We start from the raw sequence: 15,487 nt of genomic DNA, 5'->3' as shown, positions 1-15,487 counted from the left end.
TTTCACGCAACGCTGCACAGCAAGTTCCCTGCTGTATTGCCTGAAATTTTAGTAAATCAGGCCCTTAGGTTTCTTCATCTAGGGACATCATTATTAATAGTGGCCCGGGGGGCAAAACAGGAACTTACGAGTAGCTTTTTGTGACCTGAGCACCTTCCTTATTACAGTAGGTGCTGCTGACGCTTGTGAAGTCCCTTCTGTAATAACAAATACAACAGTGCAGATATTGTGCTAGTGTGATCTCAAGTGAAGGTTCCCTCATGTGCATGGAGCATAGTTTCATGCAAAAGAGAAAACTTTTTGCCTCTGTGCCTGTGCTCTATGATAAATGCAGACATAGAGGCAAAGGTGATGTTGGAGGCTCACTGAGGGCCTCATTTAAGAGGCCCCTTGCGCCCCCGGAACGTCACTTTTTGAGGCATTCTGTGGCGCAGGAGCCTGCTCCATATTTATGAGGCAGCACTAATCCACTATTTTTGGCTTAATACTACCTCATAAATATTATTCCTTTTATTGCAGTTTTCTATGTTAAATGGCTGTGCAATGGGTGTTGCTGGGGGCGTTCCCAGCACCATCCATGGCTTGGTGACACTGCCTCCCTGGGAGGCGTAAGAGAGGAACAACGGGGGTAAATATCTTGATTTCTCCTTGTTTTTCCTTTTTCTATGTAAGCTGCATTATGCAGCACCCAAAGAAAGAGGAAAAGCCTCTTGTGATTGTTTTTGTGCAGGAAGCTTTCTTTTCCTGCACAAAAATAATCATTCCCCTAACGAAGGCACTCTTGCACCATGGTGCGAGGGTCCCTGTATTTGTGCACTGCAGCCCTTTGAGCGCAGGGGACAGGAATGCGCCGTATCTGATAGATGCAGTGCATTACTGCCCTATACTTTTGACCATAGGGCAGCACAGCAGGAAGGCCTGTGGCACTGCACTAAGACAAAACCTCATAAATTAGGTCCTGAGTGTGCAGCACCAACAGATGTCACATGGTCAGTTTGCCCCCTGAGGCACCATTTGGGAGAGGATGAATGGGATGTATGGGCACTCTTTCACATCCTCCTGCAGGTGGGTGTAGTCACTCACTGCATTCATCTGATGGGGGATCCTTGTCCACTTTTTGCCCCCCTGCACAGTAAAATGCAAACCAATAGTTGCAAAAAATGTGTCCATCTTTCACTAAATTTGCTGTCCAAAGGCAGATGTGAGTTCCATGCTGCGCTGAGGGCAGCATATTTATTTTGTATTTCTGCATTAATCAGATTTACACCTGGCACACATGCACCATGTTGCAAAGCATTGTAGTGCACCTAACCTATGATATGTACCCAGAAGCATTGTTTTTTCATTACTGTAGTCAAATATAGCTCCTGCCTTTATCCAATTGGATAACACCAGTTTAGGTATCTCTTCAAAGCTGAAATAAATATTTATTCCTACCGAGTTCATTTTTAACAGTGAGAAATGTGTGCTTCAGAACAAATTGCAATTTTCTATTCTCTAATTACAATGTTAAAATACATGTTTTGTGTCTTAATATTCAGCTCAGAATCCACTTGCAAAACAGCTCATTTTAAACGTAAGTTAATTAAATCAGAGTTTCTAAAATAAAATCCTAGCAGACTTGAAGAGGAACTTTTAAAAATAGAAAGGAGCAAAATAAATCAAAATTTTCTTTAAAAGATTATCTTTCACATAGCCAGTGTTAACACAGGACACACCGCATGAACTCAAAAGCATTAATGCATAAAAGTAAAATGCAGGTGATAGATAATAAATATATTGCCTGCTTTCTGCAGGTAAACTTTATAATATTTCCTGAATGTAGCTAATCAGTGGCCTCTAGAAATCTAGTTGGTACCATGGGTGGGCAGAAAACTCCGCTCTGCCTGTGTAGTGGATAAAGCCAGCCACCCCTGCTCCCCGGCCCAGTCCCTGCTTCTGAAAGCAGCCAGGTCGGGGAGAGCCTCCCCGGGCCCCAGTGGACCCCCGTCCTCAGCACCCTGACCCTCGGCTGGTTTACAGGACAAAGAGCTTCCACACCCTGGGGCCCACCAGACGCAGAATGAGCCCTGGGCCCGGTCCTAGCTTCTGACCCTAGCGAGGCCGGGGAGAGCCTACCAGGGCCCCAGCAGACCCCCGTCACCAGTGCCCGGACCCTTGGTTGGCTTGCAGGATGGGGGACTCACGCACCACAGGGCCCGCCGGATGGAGCTCAAGCCCTGGGCCCGGTCCCAGCTTCCAAACCCTAGCCAGGCCGAGGAGAGCCTACCCGGGACCCTGGGGACCCCCGTCCTTAGCACCCGGACCCTCTGATGGCTTCCAGGACAGGGGGTTCACGCACCAAGGGGCCCCACGGACTGAGCTCAATCCCCGGGCCTGGTCCTAGCTTCTGAACCCTAGCCAGACCGGGGAGAGCCTCCCCGGTACCTGGTGGACCCCCATCCCCAGTGCCCAGACCCTCTGATGGCTTGCAGGACATGGGCTCACGCACTCCGGGGCCCACCAGACGGAGCTCAAGCTCCAAGCTCAGTCCCAGCTTCCAAACCCTAGCCAGGCGGGGGATATACCCAGCCGCCGGCCCGCAGGGCCATCTGGTCAGCCGGCCTGCAGGGTCATCTGGTCACCTGGCCCGCAGGGCTATCTGGTCGCCCGGCACGCAGGGCTATCTGATAGCGCAACCAGATGACCCGGGATGACCCAGCGCCTGGATGGCCTGGGAGGGTGCCATACGCAGTCGCCCTTGCAGTCCAGAAAGGGTGGCCAGGAGCTCCAAGGCAGCTGCTGGGAATGCACCTTCCCTGGTGCTGCCACTGGTCGCCTCTCTGCTTGCCTTGCCCGGTAGCAGGGGGAAGGGGAGGCCCAGCCGCCCAGGCCATCTGGTTACCCTGCTGACCCCAGCCGGCTTCTCCAGAATCATTTGCGTTACCACACTGGACGCAGCAAGAGCGCCCGTCTCCGCCACTCCGGGTTCAGGGATCTGAACCTGACTCCCTTTCCATTGGACGAGGGCAGTGGAGGCCATCACCCACCCTTCCGTACGGGGCTCGCCCATCTCTTAGGACCGACTGACCCATGTTCAACTGCTGTTCACATGAAACCCTTCTCCACTGCGGCCTTCAAAGTTCTTGTTTGAATAGTTGCTACTACCACCAAGATCTGCACCTGCTGCGGCTCCACCTGGGCACTCGCCCCGGGCTTCCATGCTCACCGCAGCGTCCCTCCTACTCATTGCGGCATAGCCCCTGCGGCTCTCAGCGACGGTGACGACCGGATATGGGCCAGACCCTCCAGCGCCATCCATTTTCAGGGCTAGTTGATTCGGCAGGTGAGTGGTTACACACCCCTTAGCGGATTTCGACTTTCATGGCCACCGTCCTGCTGTCTATATCAACCAAGACCTTTTCTGGGGTCTGATGAGCGTCAGCATCAGGCGCCTTAACCCGGCGTTTGAGTCATCCCGCAGCACCAGTTCTGCTTACCAAAAGTGGCCCAACAGGCACTCACATTCCATTCCTGGCTCCACGCCAGCAAGCTGGGCTTCTTACCCATCTAAAGTTTGAGAATAGGTTGAGATCGTTTCGGCCCCAAGACCTCTAATCATTCGGTTTACCAGATAAAACTGGGGGCTCCGAGCACCAGCAATCCTGAGGGAAATTTTGGAGAGAGCCAGCTACTAGATGGTTCAACTAGTCTTCCGCCCCTATCCCCAGGTCGGATGACCAATTTGCACGTCAGGACCGCTACGGACCTCCACCAGAGTTACCTCTGGCTTCGCCCTGCCCAGGCATAGTTCACCATCTTTCGGGTCCTATCACACACGCTCATGCTCCACCTCCCCAACAGAGCGGGCGAGATGGGCCGCTGGAAGCGCAGCCGGATCCCACCTCAGTCGGCGCTCGCCGGACCTCACCTTCATTGCGCCACAGAGTTTTGCTCAGCCCTCCGAATCGCGCACGTGTTAGACTCCTTGGTCCGTGTTTTAAGACGGGTCGGGTGGCTAACTGACATCACCGCAGACCCCTGGTGGCCGGCATGGGCCTCCCCGCCCGGTGGCGCAACGTGGTCAGGGCGCACTGAGAACAGTTTACCCCAGTCGACAGTTACGCCGAGAGCAGGGGGCCCCGTCCCCCCTTCCACCGCTCCGAAGGAGCGGCCAGCAATGGGTGCCAAGGGGAGGGCGTGGAAGCGGTCGAATCTCCCTCGGCCCCGCAGACACGGCAAAGCTGCTGCCATTGGGCTGTAACATCCTCCGCCGGAGTGGAGGGCCACCTGCCACCCCGAAGCCTTCCCAGCCGACCCGGAGCCGGTCGTGGCGCACCATCGCAGGGGAAATGCGTCCTGCGGGGGCCGTGTAGGGCTCGGGTGCCGGTCCAGCAGAGATTATCCGGAACTCCCAGGCCACAGACTTTCCCGCCGTGTTGAATACTCCGGGCGGACTGCACAGACCCCACCCGTTTACCTCTCGATGGTTTCACACCTTCCTGAACTCTCTTCAAAGTTCTTTTCAACTTTCCCTTACGGTACTTGTTGGCTATCGGTCTTGCGCCCGTATTCAGCCTTAGATTGAGTTTACCACCTGCTTTGGGCTGCATTTCCAAGCAACCTGACTCTGAGAAGACCCGATCCCGGCGCACGAGGGCCACTACTAGCCTAACACCGTCCGTGGGGTGAGCCTCGATCAGAAGGACTTGGGCCCCCTGAGCGATGCCAGGGAGTCGGTCTTCTGTACGCCACATTTCCCGCACCAGCCGTCGGGCGGGGATTCAGTGCTGGGCTCTTCCCTCTTCACTCGCCGTTACTAGATTTTGGAAACGTCAATCTCTAGAGGAAGCTCAAAAAGTGTCACATTGGTGTAGTGAGGAAATGCAAAACAGCAACATGAGATGGGCAGTGGAGGCCAAAAAGAAGTTAAAAGAGACAATTTGTTGCCTAGATGTGGGTACAACCCAAAACCCCTTGGAAGTAGTCTTCACAAAAGTGTCACTTAGAGCACAAGGAAGGGAGCACTCGAGAATGCAGGACCTAGGTTATCTAAGAAACAAAAAATCGGTAAAAAACATGATAGAAGTATGGGAAACCGACATAGGATATCCATACCTAGAAGCACTCCCGAACTATGGATTTAGGTGGGATATTTTAAAAATGAGAATTGGCATTAACCTCTGGCGAGTGGAGGAGAAAGTCACGGCAGAAATGATGTACCCAGATGGTTTATGCAAATGCGGTATGGGGACTAAATGTGAGATCATGCACATTCTTCTTGATTGCCTCATGTGTGTGGAAGTGAGAAAACGGATCCTGCGACCCATATTCATAAAATATGACACAAGAGTGAGAGCCCAAGCAATCGATTTAATGCTAAAAATGGAATATCTAGAAATATCTATAGCTCTGGGTTACTACCTGAAAGAAAGAAATCAAATGATCAGGGGAAAACTCAAAGAAGTGCAGTGAGAAACCCCAGTTACCCTGCATATAATAAAAAAAGAAGAGCAATTTAGGCGGGACAAGTCCTATGGGTATTAATATCTTTTAAATCTCCATACTGTAGTGGCGCACTAATGAAGATAACAAATAGCCTTGATTTTAAATGTCGAAGACGATTTAGCTTTTAAGTAGAATGTTTTGTACATTTTTATACCTTTTAAAGATTTTAACAAAGCTGTATATTGTTTTTCTAATAACTAATTTTGTACAATACCTTGAATTTTACTCGATCGGTTTTAAAGACTAAGGTCTAAATAAACAGAGTTTTCTCTCTCTCACTCGCCATTACTGGGGGAATCCTGGTTAGTTTCTTTTCCTCCGCTTAGTAATATGCTTAAATTCAGCGGGTCGCCACGTCTGATCTGAGGTCGTAGTTGGAAGAATGACGTCGTAGCGTCAAAGGGGGTTGCCGGGGAAGGCCCCTTGCCAGAGCAGGGGCCTGGCATCCCGGCAGCGCGCACCCTATTTCCCCAGATCAGATCTGGAGGGATTTCACCCTTCCCAGGAAGCCGGCTGCAGAAGTGGGCGCCCGAGGCGGGTGCGCACGGGCAGTCAGTGGGATATCACAGACAGTCACGCGAGGCACGCAGCCAGGTTCCCCGGGATGGGCTCGTGGCGGACCGGTCACCAGGTCCCTTTCTCGGGGGCCAGGCACGCCGGCGGCATACCTCAGAGGCAGGACCCGGTGAGGGACCCTGCCACGGGCGATTGGGGGGTTTCACCATGTGGGGGGGACGAAGGAGAAGAGGAGCTAACCCTGCGACAGCCCCAGCCGCATCCCGGGAAAGCCCCAGGGAGATTGACAATCGAGCGACCCTCAGACAGGCGTAGCCCCGAAAGGAACCCGGGGCTGCAAGGTGCATTCGAAGTGTCGATGATCAATGTGTCCTGCAATTCACACTAATTCTCGCAGCTATCTGCGTCCTTCATTGACGCGCAAGCCGAGTGATCCATCGCCAAGAGTCACAGGCAACTTTTAGAAAACGTTCGCCCACCTGCAGGTGCAGGAGAGGCGGGAGGAAGGGGACGCCATCTGTCTACTGCCCATGCGGCGAGACGGCCCAGGCGCCCTGTTCAAGGCTTCCCCTTGCCAGGCGCTCGGCCCGGAGTACCCCCCGCCCACGAGTAAGGAAGGGGGCTCTCGGTGCGACAGGACAAGGCAGCCCTGCAGCCACTGGTCCCTCACAGGGTAATCGGGAGAGTGCATGAGTCTTCAAACCCCTCGGCCCAGCCGCACGGGACCGGATCAAACCGGGTACCTGGCATCGAGGGAGGGTCGCCCCACCTGCACCTCAGCCGTCCATTGCCGGGCAGCCCCGAGCTGTGCACCAAGCTGGCTTGTACAGCCCACCCCACCTCTGCCTGGGCCAGAGGCGCTGGAAGGGAAAAGCCAGGCAGCTCCCCATCCCGCATGTCTCCCACCGAGAGGAGCCGGGGTCCCCTCGCAGGCCCTAGGCCCCTTCTCATCCAGGCTGCCCTGCCACATGAGGAGGGCCCTGCCTCAGTCGCCCAGGTCTCGGTCAGACCGGGACATTGGGTGCAGGAGGGCCCAGCCAGCCAACAGCAAGTCCCTCTCGGGGGGGGGTCCCAGCCCACTGCTATTCGGTTTCCCCCACCGCGGGGGTGGTGCTGGGTGAGCTTGTGTTCCATCTTGGGAGGGCCTACCGCTGTGCCCCTCCTAGAGTGGGCCAGGAGACGGGGGTCACCTCCATTCCCGGTCCCTCACACATCGGTCGAGCCCTCTCCAGTGGGAAGAGGCCCTCCGAAGTCCCGGTCATCACCCGAGTGCCCCATGCGGCCATGGACCGCTCCACCAGCCGGGGCGCGCCAGGGCAGGGCCGGGCTCTGTGGCTACGGTGTGTGCTTTCACTGGGCGCCGTTGGTCACTCGGGCCGCTCCGCCGTTAATGATCCTTTCACGGGTTCACCTACGGAAACCTTGTTACAATTTTTACTTCCTCTAGATAGTTACGTTTGATCGTCTTCTCTGTGCTCCACCAGGGCCGTTGCCGACCCCGGTGGGGCCGATATGAGAATCTCACTAAACCATCCAATCGGTAGTAGCGACGGGCGGTGTGTACAAAGGGCAGGGACTTAATCAACGCAAGATTATGACCCGCACTTACTGGGAATTCCTCGTTTTTGGGAAATAATTGCAATCCCCAATTCCTATCACAAATGGGGTTAAGCGCACCTGTCGGCGAAGGGTAGACACACGCTGATCCGTTCAGTGTAGCGCACGTGGAGCCCCGGACATCTAAGGATATCACAGACCTGTTATTGCTCAATCTTGTGTGGCTGAACGCCACTTGTCCCTCTAAGAAGTTGGACGCTGAGCACTGGGGGTCGCATAACTAGTTAGCATGGAGGAGTCTCGTTCGTTATCGGAATTAACCAGACAAATCGCTCCACCAACTAAGAACTGCCATGCACCACCACCCACAGAATCGAGAAAGAGCTATCAATCTGTCTATCCTTTCCGTGTCCGGCTCGGGTGAGGCTTCCCGTGTTGAGTCAAATTAAGCTGCAGGCTCCACTCCTGGTGTTTCCTACCGTCAATTCCTTTAAGTTTCAGCTTTGCAACCATACTCCCTCCGGAACCCAAAGACTTTGGTTTCCCGTACGCTGCTCGGCGGGTCATGGGAATAATGCGCCGGATCGCTAGTCAGCATCGTTTATGGTCGGAACTACGACTGTATCTGATCGTCTTTGAACCTCTGACTTTCGCCCCCGGCCGTCCCTCTTAAACATGGCCCCAGTTCTGAAAACCAACAAAATAGAACCGGAGTCCTATTCCATTATTCCTAGCTGAAGTATTTAGGCGACCTGCTTTGAACACTCTAATTTTTTCAAAATAAATGCTTTGGACCCCCAGGACACTCAGTCATGAGAAGAAGGGGTCGCCGAGAGACAGGGGCCTGGACAGGTGGTAGCTTGCCTCGCAGCGAACCGCAAGCTAGATCCCAAGATCCAACTACAAGCTTTTCAACTGCAGCAACTTTAATATATGCTATTGGAGCTTGAATTATCGCGGCTGCTGGCACCAGACTTGCCCTCCAATGGATCCTCGTTAAAGGACTTAAAGTGTACTCATTCCAATTACAGGGCCTCAAAAGAGTTCTGTATTGCTATTTTTCGTCACTACCTCCCTGAACCTGGAGAGGGTAATTTGCGCGCCTGCTGCCTTCCTTGGATGTGGTAGCCGTTTCTCAGGCTCCCTCTCCGGAATCGAACCCTGATTCACCGTTACCCGTGGTCACCGTGGTAGGCACAGAATGTACCATCTAAAGTTGATAGGGCAGACATCCGAATGTATTGTCGCCGTCACGGGGACGTGCGATCGGCCCGAGGTTATCTAGAGTCACCAAAGCGGCCGGGCAAGCCTGGATTGGTCTCGGTCTGATAAATGCACGCATCCCGGGAGGTCAGCGCTCGTCGGCATGTATTAGATCTATAATTACTACAGTTATCCAAGTAACCGATGGAGTGAACAAATGAACCATAACTGATTTAATGAGCCATTCGTAGTTTCACTGTACTGGCCGTGTGTACTTACACGTGCATGGCTTAATCTTTGAGACAAGCATATGCTACTGGCAGGATCAACCAGGTAGCCGCTTGCCCATCTCCCCGACCGGCAACTGTCGCGCATCCCTCCATCTTTCGGGAGCCTGCCAGGGGAAGGAGCCCGCCAGCCTAGGCAGGAGGGCTCACTGGAGTGGTGTGGAGCAGTGCAGTCCAGCCATCTCCCCCGGGAGGGAGAGACGGGCCGAGGCACAGCCTGAGCGAGACGCAGGGGTGTCGGAGCCTGGCAGTGGGAGCACCCCTCAGAACAGTCGTTACGAGCTGCTGTAGAAATGTGCTGGGCAAAGGGGGTGACAGTGTGGCGCGCGGGGCCTACAGACCTGCTGGGCAACAGCATCTAAGGGCCTGGCGCCACCCGACCCCTTCTGCTCGGGTCAGACCACTGGGGAGCACAAGCTGCTGGGGCTACTCGGCCTTTGCTCTGCAAGGTAAAGGGCCTCCCACAAGGCGGCAGGCCTCTGAGTTGGACAGTCCATGCGGGGTGGAAGCTCTTTGCTTGAAACAACAGCTGAAGCTGGCCAAGCAGTCCATCCCTAAATGGACCGAGAATAGCCAATCGATCAGAGTACAGCGGGGCATCCCCTGGGAGGCCACCCTGCGCAGGAGGGTGTGCTGGCTCAGCATCCCCTGCCTGGCTGAGGGGATCTGAGTGACCAGATGGCCGAGGGGATCTGAGTGACAAGATGGCCGAGGGGATCTGAGCAACCAGATGGCCGGGCACGAAAGAGAAGCCATCTGGTCACTCTGGGCCAAAAACAAAAGTGTGAGCGGGTGCCGGGGCATGGGGCACCGGAGGCCGATGGCCCCAGCTAGGCCCCAGCCATGGAGGCTGCAAGGGGGACCCGCCGGGCCCTCTGACCCGGGGCCCGTTGATACCTTGACAAGCAGGGGAGGCCTGCACGGGACTGACGGACCCCTGTACTGGGCCCTTGGTGGAGCAGCAGCCCAAGGGACTGGGCCCAGGGCTAGAGCACCTGACCCAGGGCCCGGCGGGGTGCCTGGACCTAGCCGGGGCTCCCAGGCCCAGAGGTGCAGGGGAAGCCACCCCGGGCCTGCCGGCACCATCCCGGGCACCCTGCCAGCGGCAGGACCGAGGACAGAATCCGGGGTGGGGAGGCCACCCTCCCTGGGGCCATTAGGGGCCCCGGATGGAGCTCCTGAACCCAGCCAAGCAAGGGGAGGCTCCCCGGGCACAATGGAACCCTGTCCTGGGCCTTTGGCAGTGCAGCAGTCTGGGGGACAGGGCCCAGGGCCGGAGCACCGGACCCGGGCCGGTAGGGCCCTTGGAACCAGCCGGGGCCCCCAGGCCCAGAGGCACAGGGGAAGCCTCCCCGGGCCTGCTTGACACCATCCCGGGCACCCTACCATGCGGCAGGACACAGGAAGGAGCAGCATGACTGAAGACAGGGCCCGGAGTGGGGAGGCCTCCCTCCCCAGGGCTCTTAGGGGCCCCGGCTGGAGCTCCTAAACCCAGCCAAGCAAGGCTCCCCGGGCACTACAGAACACCGTACCAGGCCTCTGGCAGTGCGGCAGGCCGGGGGACTGGGCCGAGGGCAGGAGCACCTGACCCGGGACCCGGCAGGCCCCTAGACTCAGCCAGGGCTCCCAGGCCCAGAGGCGCAGGGGAATCCTCTCCGGACACCCTCCCGGGCACCATGCCCGGGAGGGTGTCCGGACGAGGACGGAGCCCGATGTGGGGAGGCAGCCTCCACAGCCCATCAGGGAGAGTCTCCCTGGGCCCACTGGACCCCATCCAGGGCAGCTTGCCACGAGACAGTCTCAGGGATAGACAGGGCTGGGGCGGCATCCTGGCCCGTCCAGCTGCCGGCTGAGGACCCCTAGGCCGAGAGGGGTCCCAGAGTACCTTGTCCCTAGTAATCCAGAGGAAGGCTACCCCTCTTTCTGGGAACCTTTGCACACCGTGAGGCTTAGGGGACCCTAGGCGCGAACCTGCCCGACGTCCTGGACCCTTGCTGGGATCGGGGAGGCAAATTGTCCCTCATCTGTATTTCCAGGGAAGCCCGGCCATCTGGTCGCCCCATTGGAAAGCATTGGGTGTGACCAGAATGACGAGGGGGGCAGGTGCCACCAGATGGCCGGGACCGAAAGGACTCCCATCTGCCAGCCCTGAGCCTTCCCGCCTGCTCACGCAGGGCTCAGGGGGCTCTGCTTCCCGGGGGATCGGGGACCGCCGGCTGGGCCTCAGACACGGGGAGGACCACCAGAGCTCTCAGGCCTGGACTCCCGAGGGATGACTGCCCGGGAACCATGGAGCCCGCCCCAGGCACTTTGCCATGCCATTGACCTGGAGGAGGGATCCCCAGACGCCTAGGGAGGTGTTGTCCAGGCATAGCCCATCTGGTCCCCGGCAGAGAACCGCCAGTCTGGGAGGGGTGTCCCAGCATACCCTGCCCCTAGTTATCCGGAGAAAGGCTACCCCTCTTTCTGGGAACCCGCGCGCACCGAGTGGTGGAGAAGACCTCCTGGAGCCCTTGCTGGGATTGGGGACACGAATGGCCCCTCATCAGGACTTCCAGGGAAGCCCGGTCATCTGGTTGCCCCATTGAAAAGCATTGCTTGCGGCCAGATGGCCGAGGGGAAAGGGGCGACCAGATGGCCGGGACCGAAACAACGCCAATCTGCCTGCCCCCAACCTTCGCAGGAGGGCTCCCGCCTGCCCTTACAGGGCTTGGGGCTGCAGGGCTCCGGGTCTGCAGGGCACCGGGGCTGCAGGGCTCCGGGGCTGTGGGGCTCCGGGGCTGCAGGGCTCAGGTGGGGCTCTGAAATCCCACACTGGGCCTCAGGCACGGGGAAGACCACCGGAGCTCTTGAGCCCGGATGACCGGGGGAGGACTGCCCAGGACCCATGGAGCCTGCCTGGGCACTTTGCCACACCGTGGGATGGAGCCCCCCTGGACGGAGGAGAGGTGTTGTTCCAGCATAGCGCATCTGGTCACTGGCAGAGAACTGCCAGCTCGGGAGGGGTGTCCCGGCAAACCCTGCCCCTAGTAAACCGGAGGAAGGCTACCCCTCTTTCTGGAAACCTGTGTGCACCGAGTGACAGAGGGGACCCAGGGCACGGAGGCGCCCGACCTCCTGGAGCCCTAGCTGGGATCGGGGAGGTGAATGGTCCCTATGCAGGACTTCCAGGGAAGCCCGGCCATTTGGTCGCCACTTAGGAAAGCAATGTGTGTGACCAGATGGCAGAGGGGAAATGTGCGACCAGATGGCTGGGACCAAAATAACGGCAATCTGCCTGCCCCGAGCCTTCACGGGAGGGCTCCCGCATGACCTTGCAGGGCTCAGGAGCTGCAGGGTTTGGGCTGCAGGGCACCGGGGCTGCAGGGCTCCGGGGCTGCAGAGCTCAGTTGGGCTCTGAAACCCCACCCTGAGCTTCAGGGACGGGGAGGACCACCGGAGCTCTCGGGCCCGGACGCCCGGGGGAGGACTGCCCGGGACCCATGGAGCACGTCCCCGGCACTTTGCCACGCTATGGGCCGGAGCCCTCCTGGACGGAGGAGAGGTGTTGTCGCAGAATAGCCCTTCTGGTCACTGGCAGAGAACCGCCAGCCCGGGATGGGTGTCCTGGCATACCCTGCCCCTAGTAATCCAGAGGAAGGCGTCCCCTCTTTATGGGAACCCGTGCGCACTGAGTGACGGAGGGACCCAGGGCGCAGAGGCGCCTGACCTCCTGGAGTCCTTGCGGGGATCGGAGAGGCAAATGGCCCCTCATCTGGACTTCCAGAGAAGCCCGGCTATCTGGTCACCCCAATGGACAGCATTGCGTGCGACCAGATGGCCGAGGGGAAGGGTGCGACCAGATGGCCGGGACCAAAATAACGCCAATCTGCCTGCCACAAATCTTCACAGGAGGGCTCCTGCCTGCCCTTGCAGTGCTTGGGGGCTGCAGGGCTCAGGGGCTGAAGGGCTCCGGGGCTGCAGGGCTCAGGGGGGCTCCAAAAACCCACGCTGAGCTTCAGGGCACCAGGGCTGCAGAGAACCGCCAGTCTGGGAGGGGTGTCCTGGCATAACCTGCCCCAGGTAATCCAGAGGAAGGCTACCCCTCTTTCTGGGAACCCACACGCACCGAGTAATGGAGGGGACCCAGGGCTCGGAGGTGCCCGTCCTCCTGGAGCCCTAGTTGGGATTGAGGAGGCGAAAGGCCCCTCATCAGGACTTTCGGGGAAGCCCGGCCATCTGGTCGCCCCATTGGAAAGCATTGCGTGCGACCGAATGGCCGAGGGGAAAGGTGTGACCAGATGGCAGGGACCAAAATAACACCAATCTGCCTGCCCCCAACCTTCACAGGAGGGCTTCCGCCTGCCCATGCAGGGCTTGGGGCTCCAGGGCTTGGGGCTCAGGGGCTTCAGGGCTCCGGGGCTGCAATGGTCCGGGCTCAGGGGGGCTCTGAAACCCCATACTGGGCCTCAGGCACTGAGAGGACCACCGGAGCTCTCGGGCCGGACACCTGGAGGAGGACTGCCCGGGACCCATGGAGCCCATCCCGGGCACTTTGCCACGCCGTGGGCCAGAGCCCCCGGACGGAAGAGAGGTGTTGTCCCAGCATAGCCCAACTGGTCACCAGCAGAGAACCACCAGCCTGGGAGGGGTGTCCCGGCATACCCTGCCCCTAGTAATCCAGAGGAAGTTCGACCTCCTTGAGCCCTCGCTGGGATTGGGGAGGCAAATGGCCCCTCATTGGGACTTCCAGGGAAGCCATCTGGTCGCCCCATTGGAAAGCATTGCGTTCGACCAGATGGTCATGGGGAAGGACCGAAATAGCGCCAATCTGCCTGCCCCGAGCCTTCGCGGGAGGGCTCCCGCCTGCCCTTGCAGTTCTCGGGGCTGCAGGGCTCGGGGGCTGCAAGGCTCGGGGGCTGCAGGGCTCCGGGGCTGCTGGGCTCAGGAGGGCTCTGAAACTCCACGCTGGGCTTCAGACATGGGGAGGCCTGAAAGCGCTCCTGGGACCCAGCCACCCGGGGGAGGACTGCCCGGGACCCATGGAGCCTTGCAGGTCTTCGGATCTCTGCACCAGGGGCAGATGGACTCTTGCCAGGCCGCAGGACGGGGGCTCCAAAACCCAGTGCCTGTTTTCCAACCCAGCCAGGCCGGGGAGCCTACCCAGGCACAAGGGACCCCTGTCCCGGGCACACGGACCCTCAGGACGTGCCCTCCTTTTCCACACATTTTTTCCCAAATTCTGCGTAGTAGCACTACGCAAACTATGCCCAGCCCTAAGTGGTACCTGTCAGGGAGCCAAATGAGGAATCCAAGTGACAGGTGATGTGATGGTTTGAATTAGTATATGTGTGAAAGCTGGTTATTGAGTTTTGACTCAATAACTCATTTGAGTTAGTTTCTTTAAAAAAGAGTATGCTCAAAAGTGTAATTGGTATAGCATCACAAAAAGCCTGTTTTCAATATTTCTAAATTAAGGGTCTCCAACCTTTTCTGGAGTGAGAGCTACTACTGATCCGTGAAAATCATTGTGAGCTACTTAAGGCCAAGAAACACAGGCATTGATTGCTTTTTTTAACAATGTGCTTTTTATCTTTTGTGTTTTTGCTGATGATATTTTAGGAACAGCCCCTGTTGTCAGCACATCATAAAGTATTGATAATAAGGCTTTTACTGCATGTCATCCATGTTAAATGAATATAATCAAATAAATGAAAGAGAACACACACTGTAATTCCAACAATTGATCCCTATACTCTGTTTGTAGCGTGCTATAAAGGGTCTCACTCTCTGATCATGGAGCGTGTGTAACAATGTCAAGTAGCCATTTCCCCTGTTAGGGTCCCTGCACTTTAGTTACTCAAATGCCCCTAGATCCAGTGGTTGTTTGAAAATGATTAAACTTAGATTAAATTCAAATGCAATGTGTTAATTTTGTCAAGGCAATATTCAATGTTCATCCGCCTTGTCAAACATCAAATTATTTTGATAAATCATAATTTTCCCATAATTATATTTTTCATCACATTGCATTTTGGTCCATGGCCCTCGGTCAGGGGATTTTAATTCTGTAAATACACATAATAATCCATGAGGAAAGCAATTTCTGTATCTTGGATTATCTCCCAAAACCTATAGGTGAAGTGATCAAGTGAATGATTCTAAAATGGTGGCGTAAACATAAACGTGACTCCAAACTAATGCACCTAAGTGAATCACCATGCAACATAATCTGCATGATTGTCCCTAAAGATGTGAAAATAAATAAAAAACAGTCACCGTGTCTCATGCGTAAACATCCTGAAAAGAATCAAATCAGTGACGTTCAAGTCATGCCTGTGGCCTACACGTTCAAACACTGGTTACACAAACTGCTGTATCTTAATGGAACCACTCTGTGAATACCATGAACTGTTAATGAGTGGATTCAAATTCAAACACTTAAATGAATGCCGCTG

General features: G+C 56.4%; 1 protein-coding gene, 1 non-coding gene and 2 pseudogenes across 2 annotated transcripts in view; 1 reads left to right on the top strand and 3 right to left on the bottom strand.

Moving 5' to 3' along the window:
• Positions 1 to 15,487, top strand: part of LOC144824296 (uncharacterized) — a 718,699-nt gene that overhangs the window by 610,353 nt on the left and 92,859 nt on the right. The window lies entirely within an intron of this gene.
• Positions 2,752 to 4,860, bottom strand: LOC144825571 (28S ribosomal RNA; annotated as a pseudogene).
• Positions 6,299 to 6,452, bottom strand: LOC144825689 (5.8S ribosomal RNA). Its single transcript, XR_013609510.1, has one exon. It is a non-coding gene; the product is annotated as a 5.8S ribosomal RNA (ribosomal RNA).
• LOC144825430 (18S ribosomal RNA) lies at positions 7,392 to 9,099 on the bottom strand (annotated as a pseudogene).

This window comes from Lissotriton helveticus, chromosome 3_1, assembly GCF_964261635.1.
Source record: "Lissotriton helveticus chromosome 3_1, aLisHel1.1, whole genome shotgun sequence".
NCBI classification, from domain to species: Eukaryota; Metazoa; Chordata; class Amphibia; order Caudata; family Salamandridae; genus Lissotriton; species Lissotriton helveticus.
This window is presented reverse-complemented; position numbering and strand designations above follow the sequence as displayed.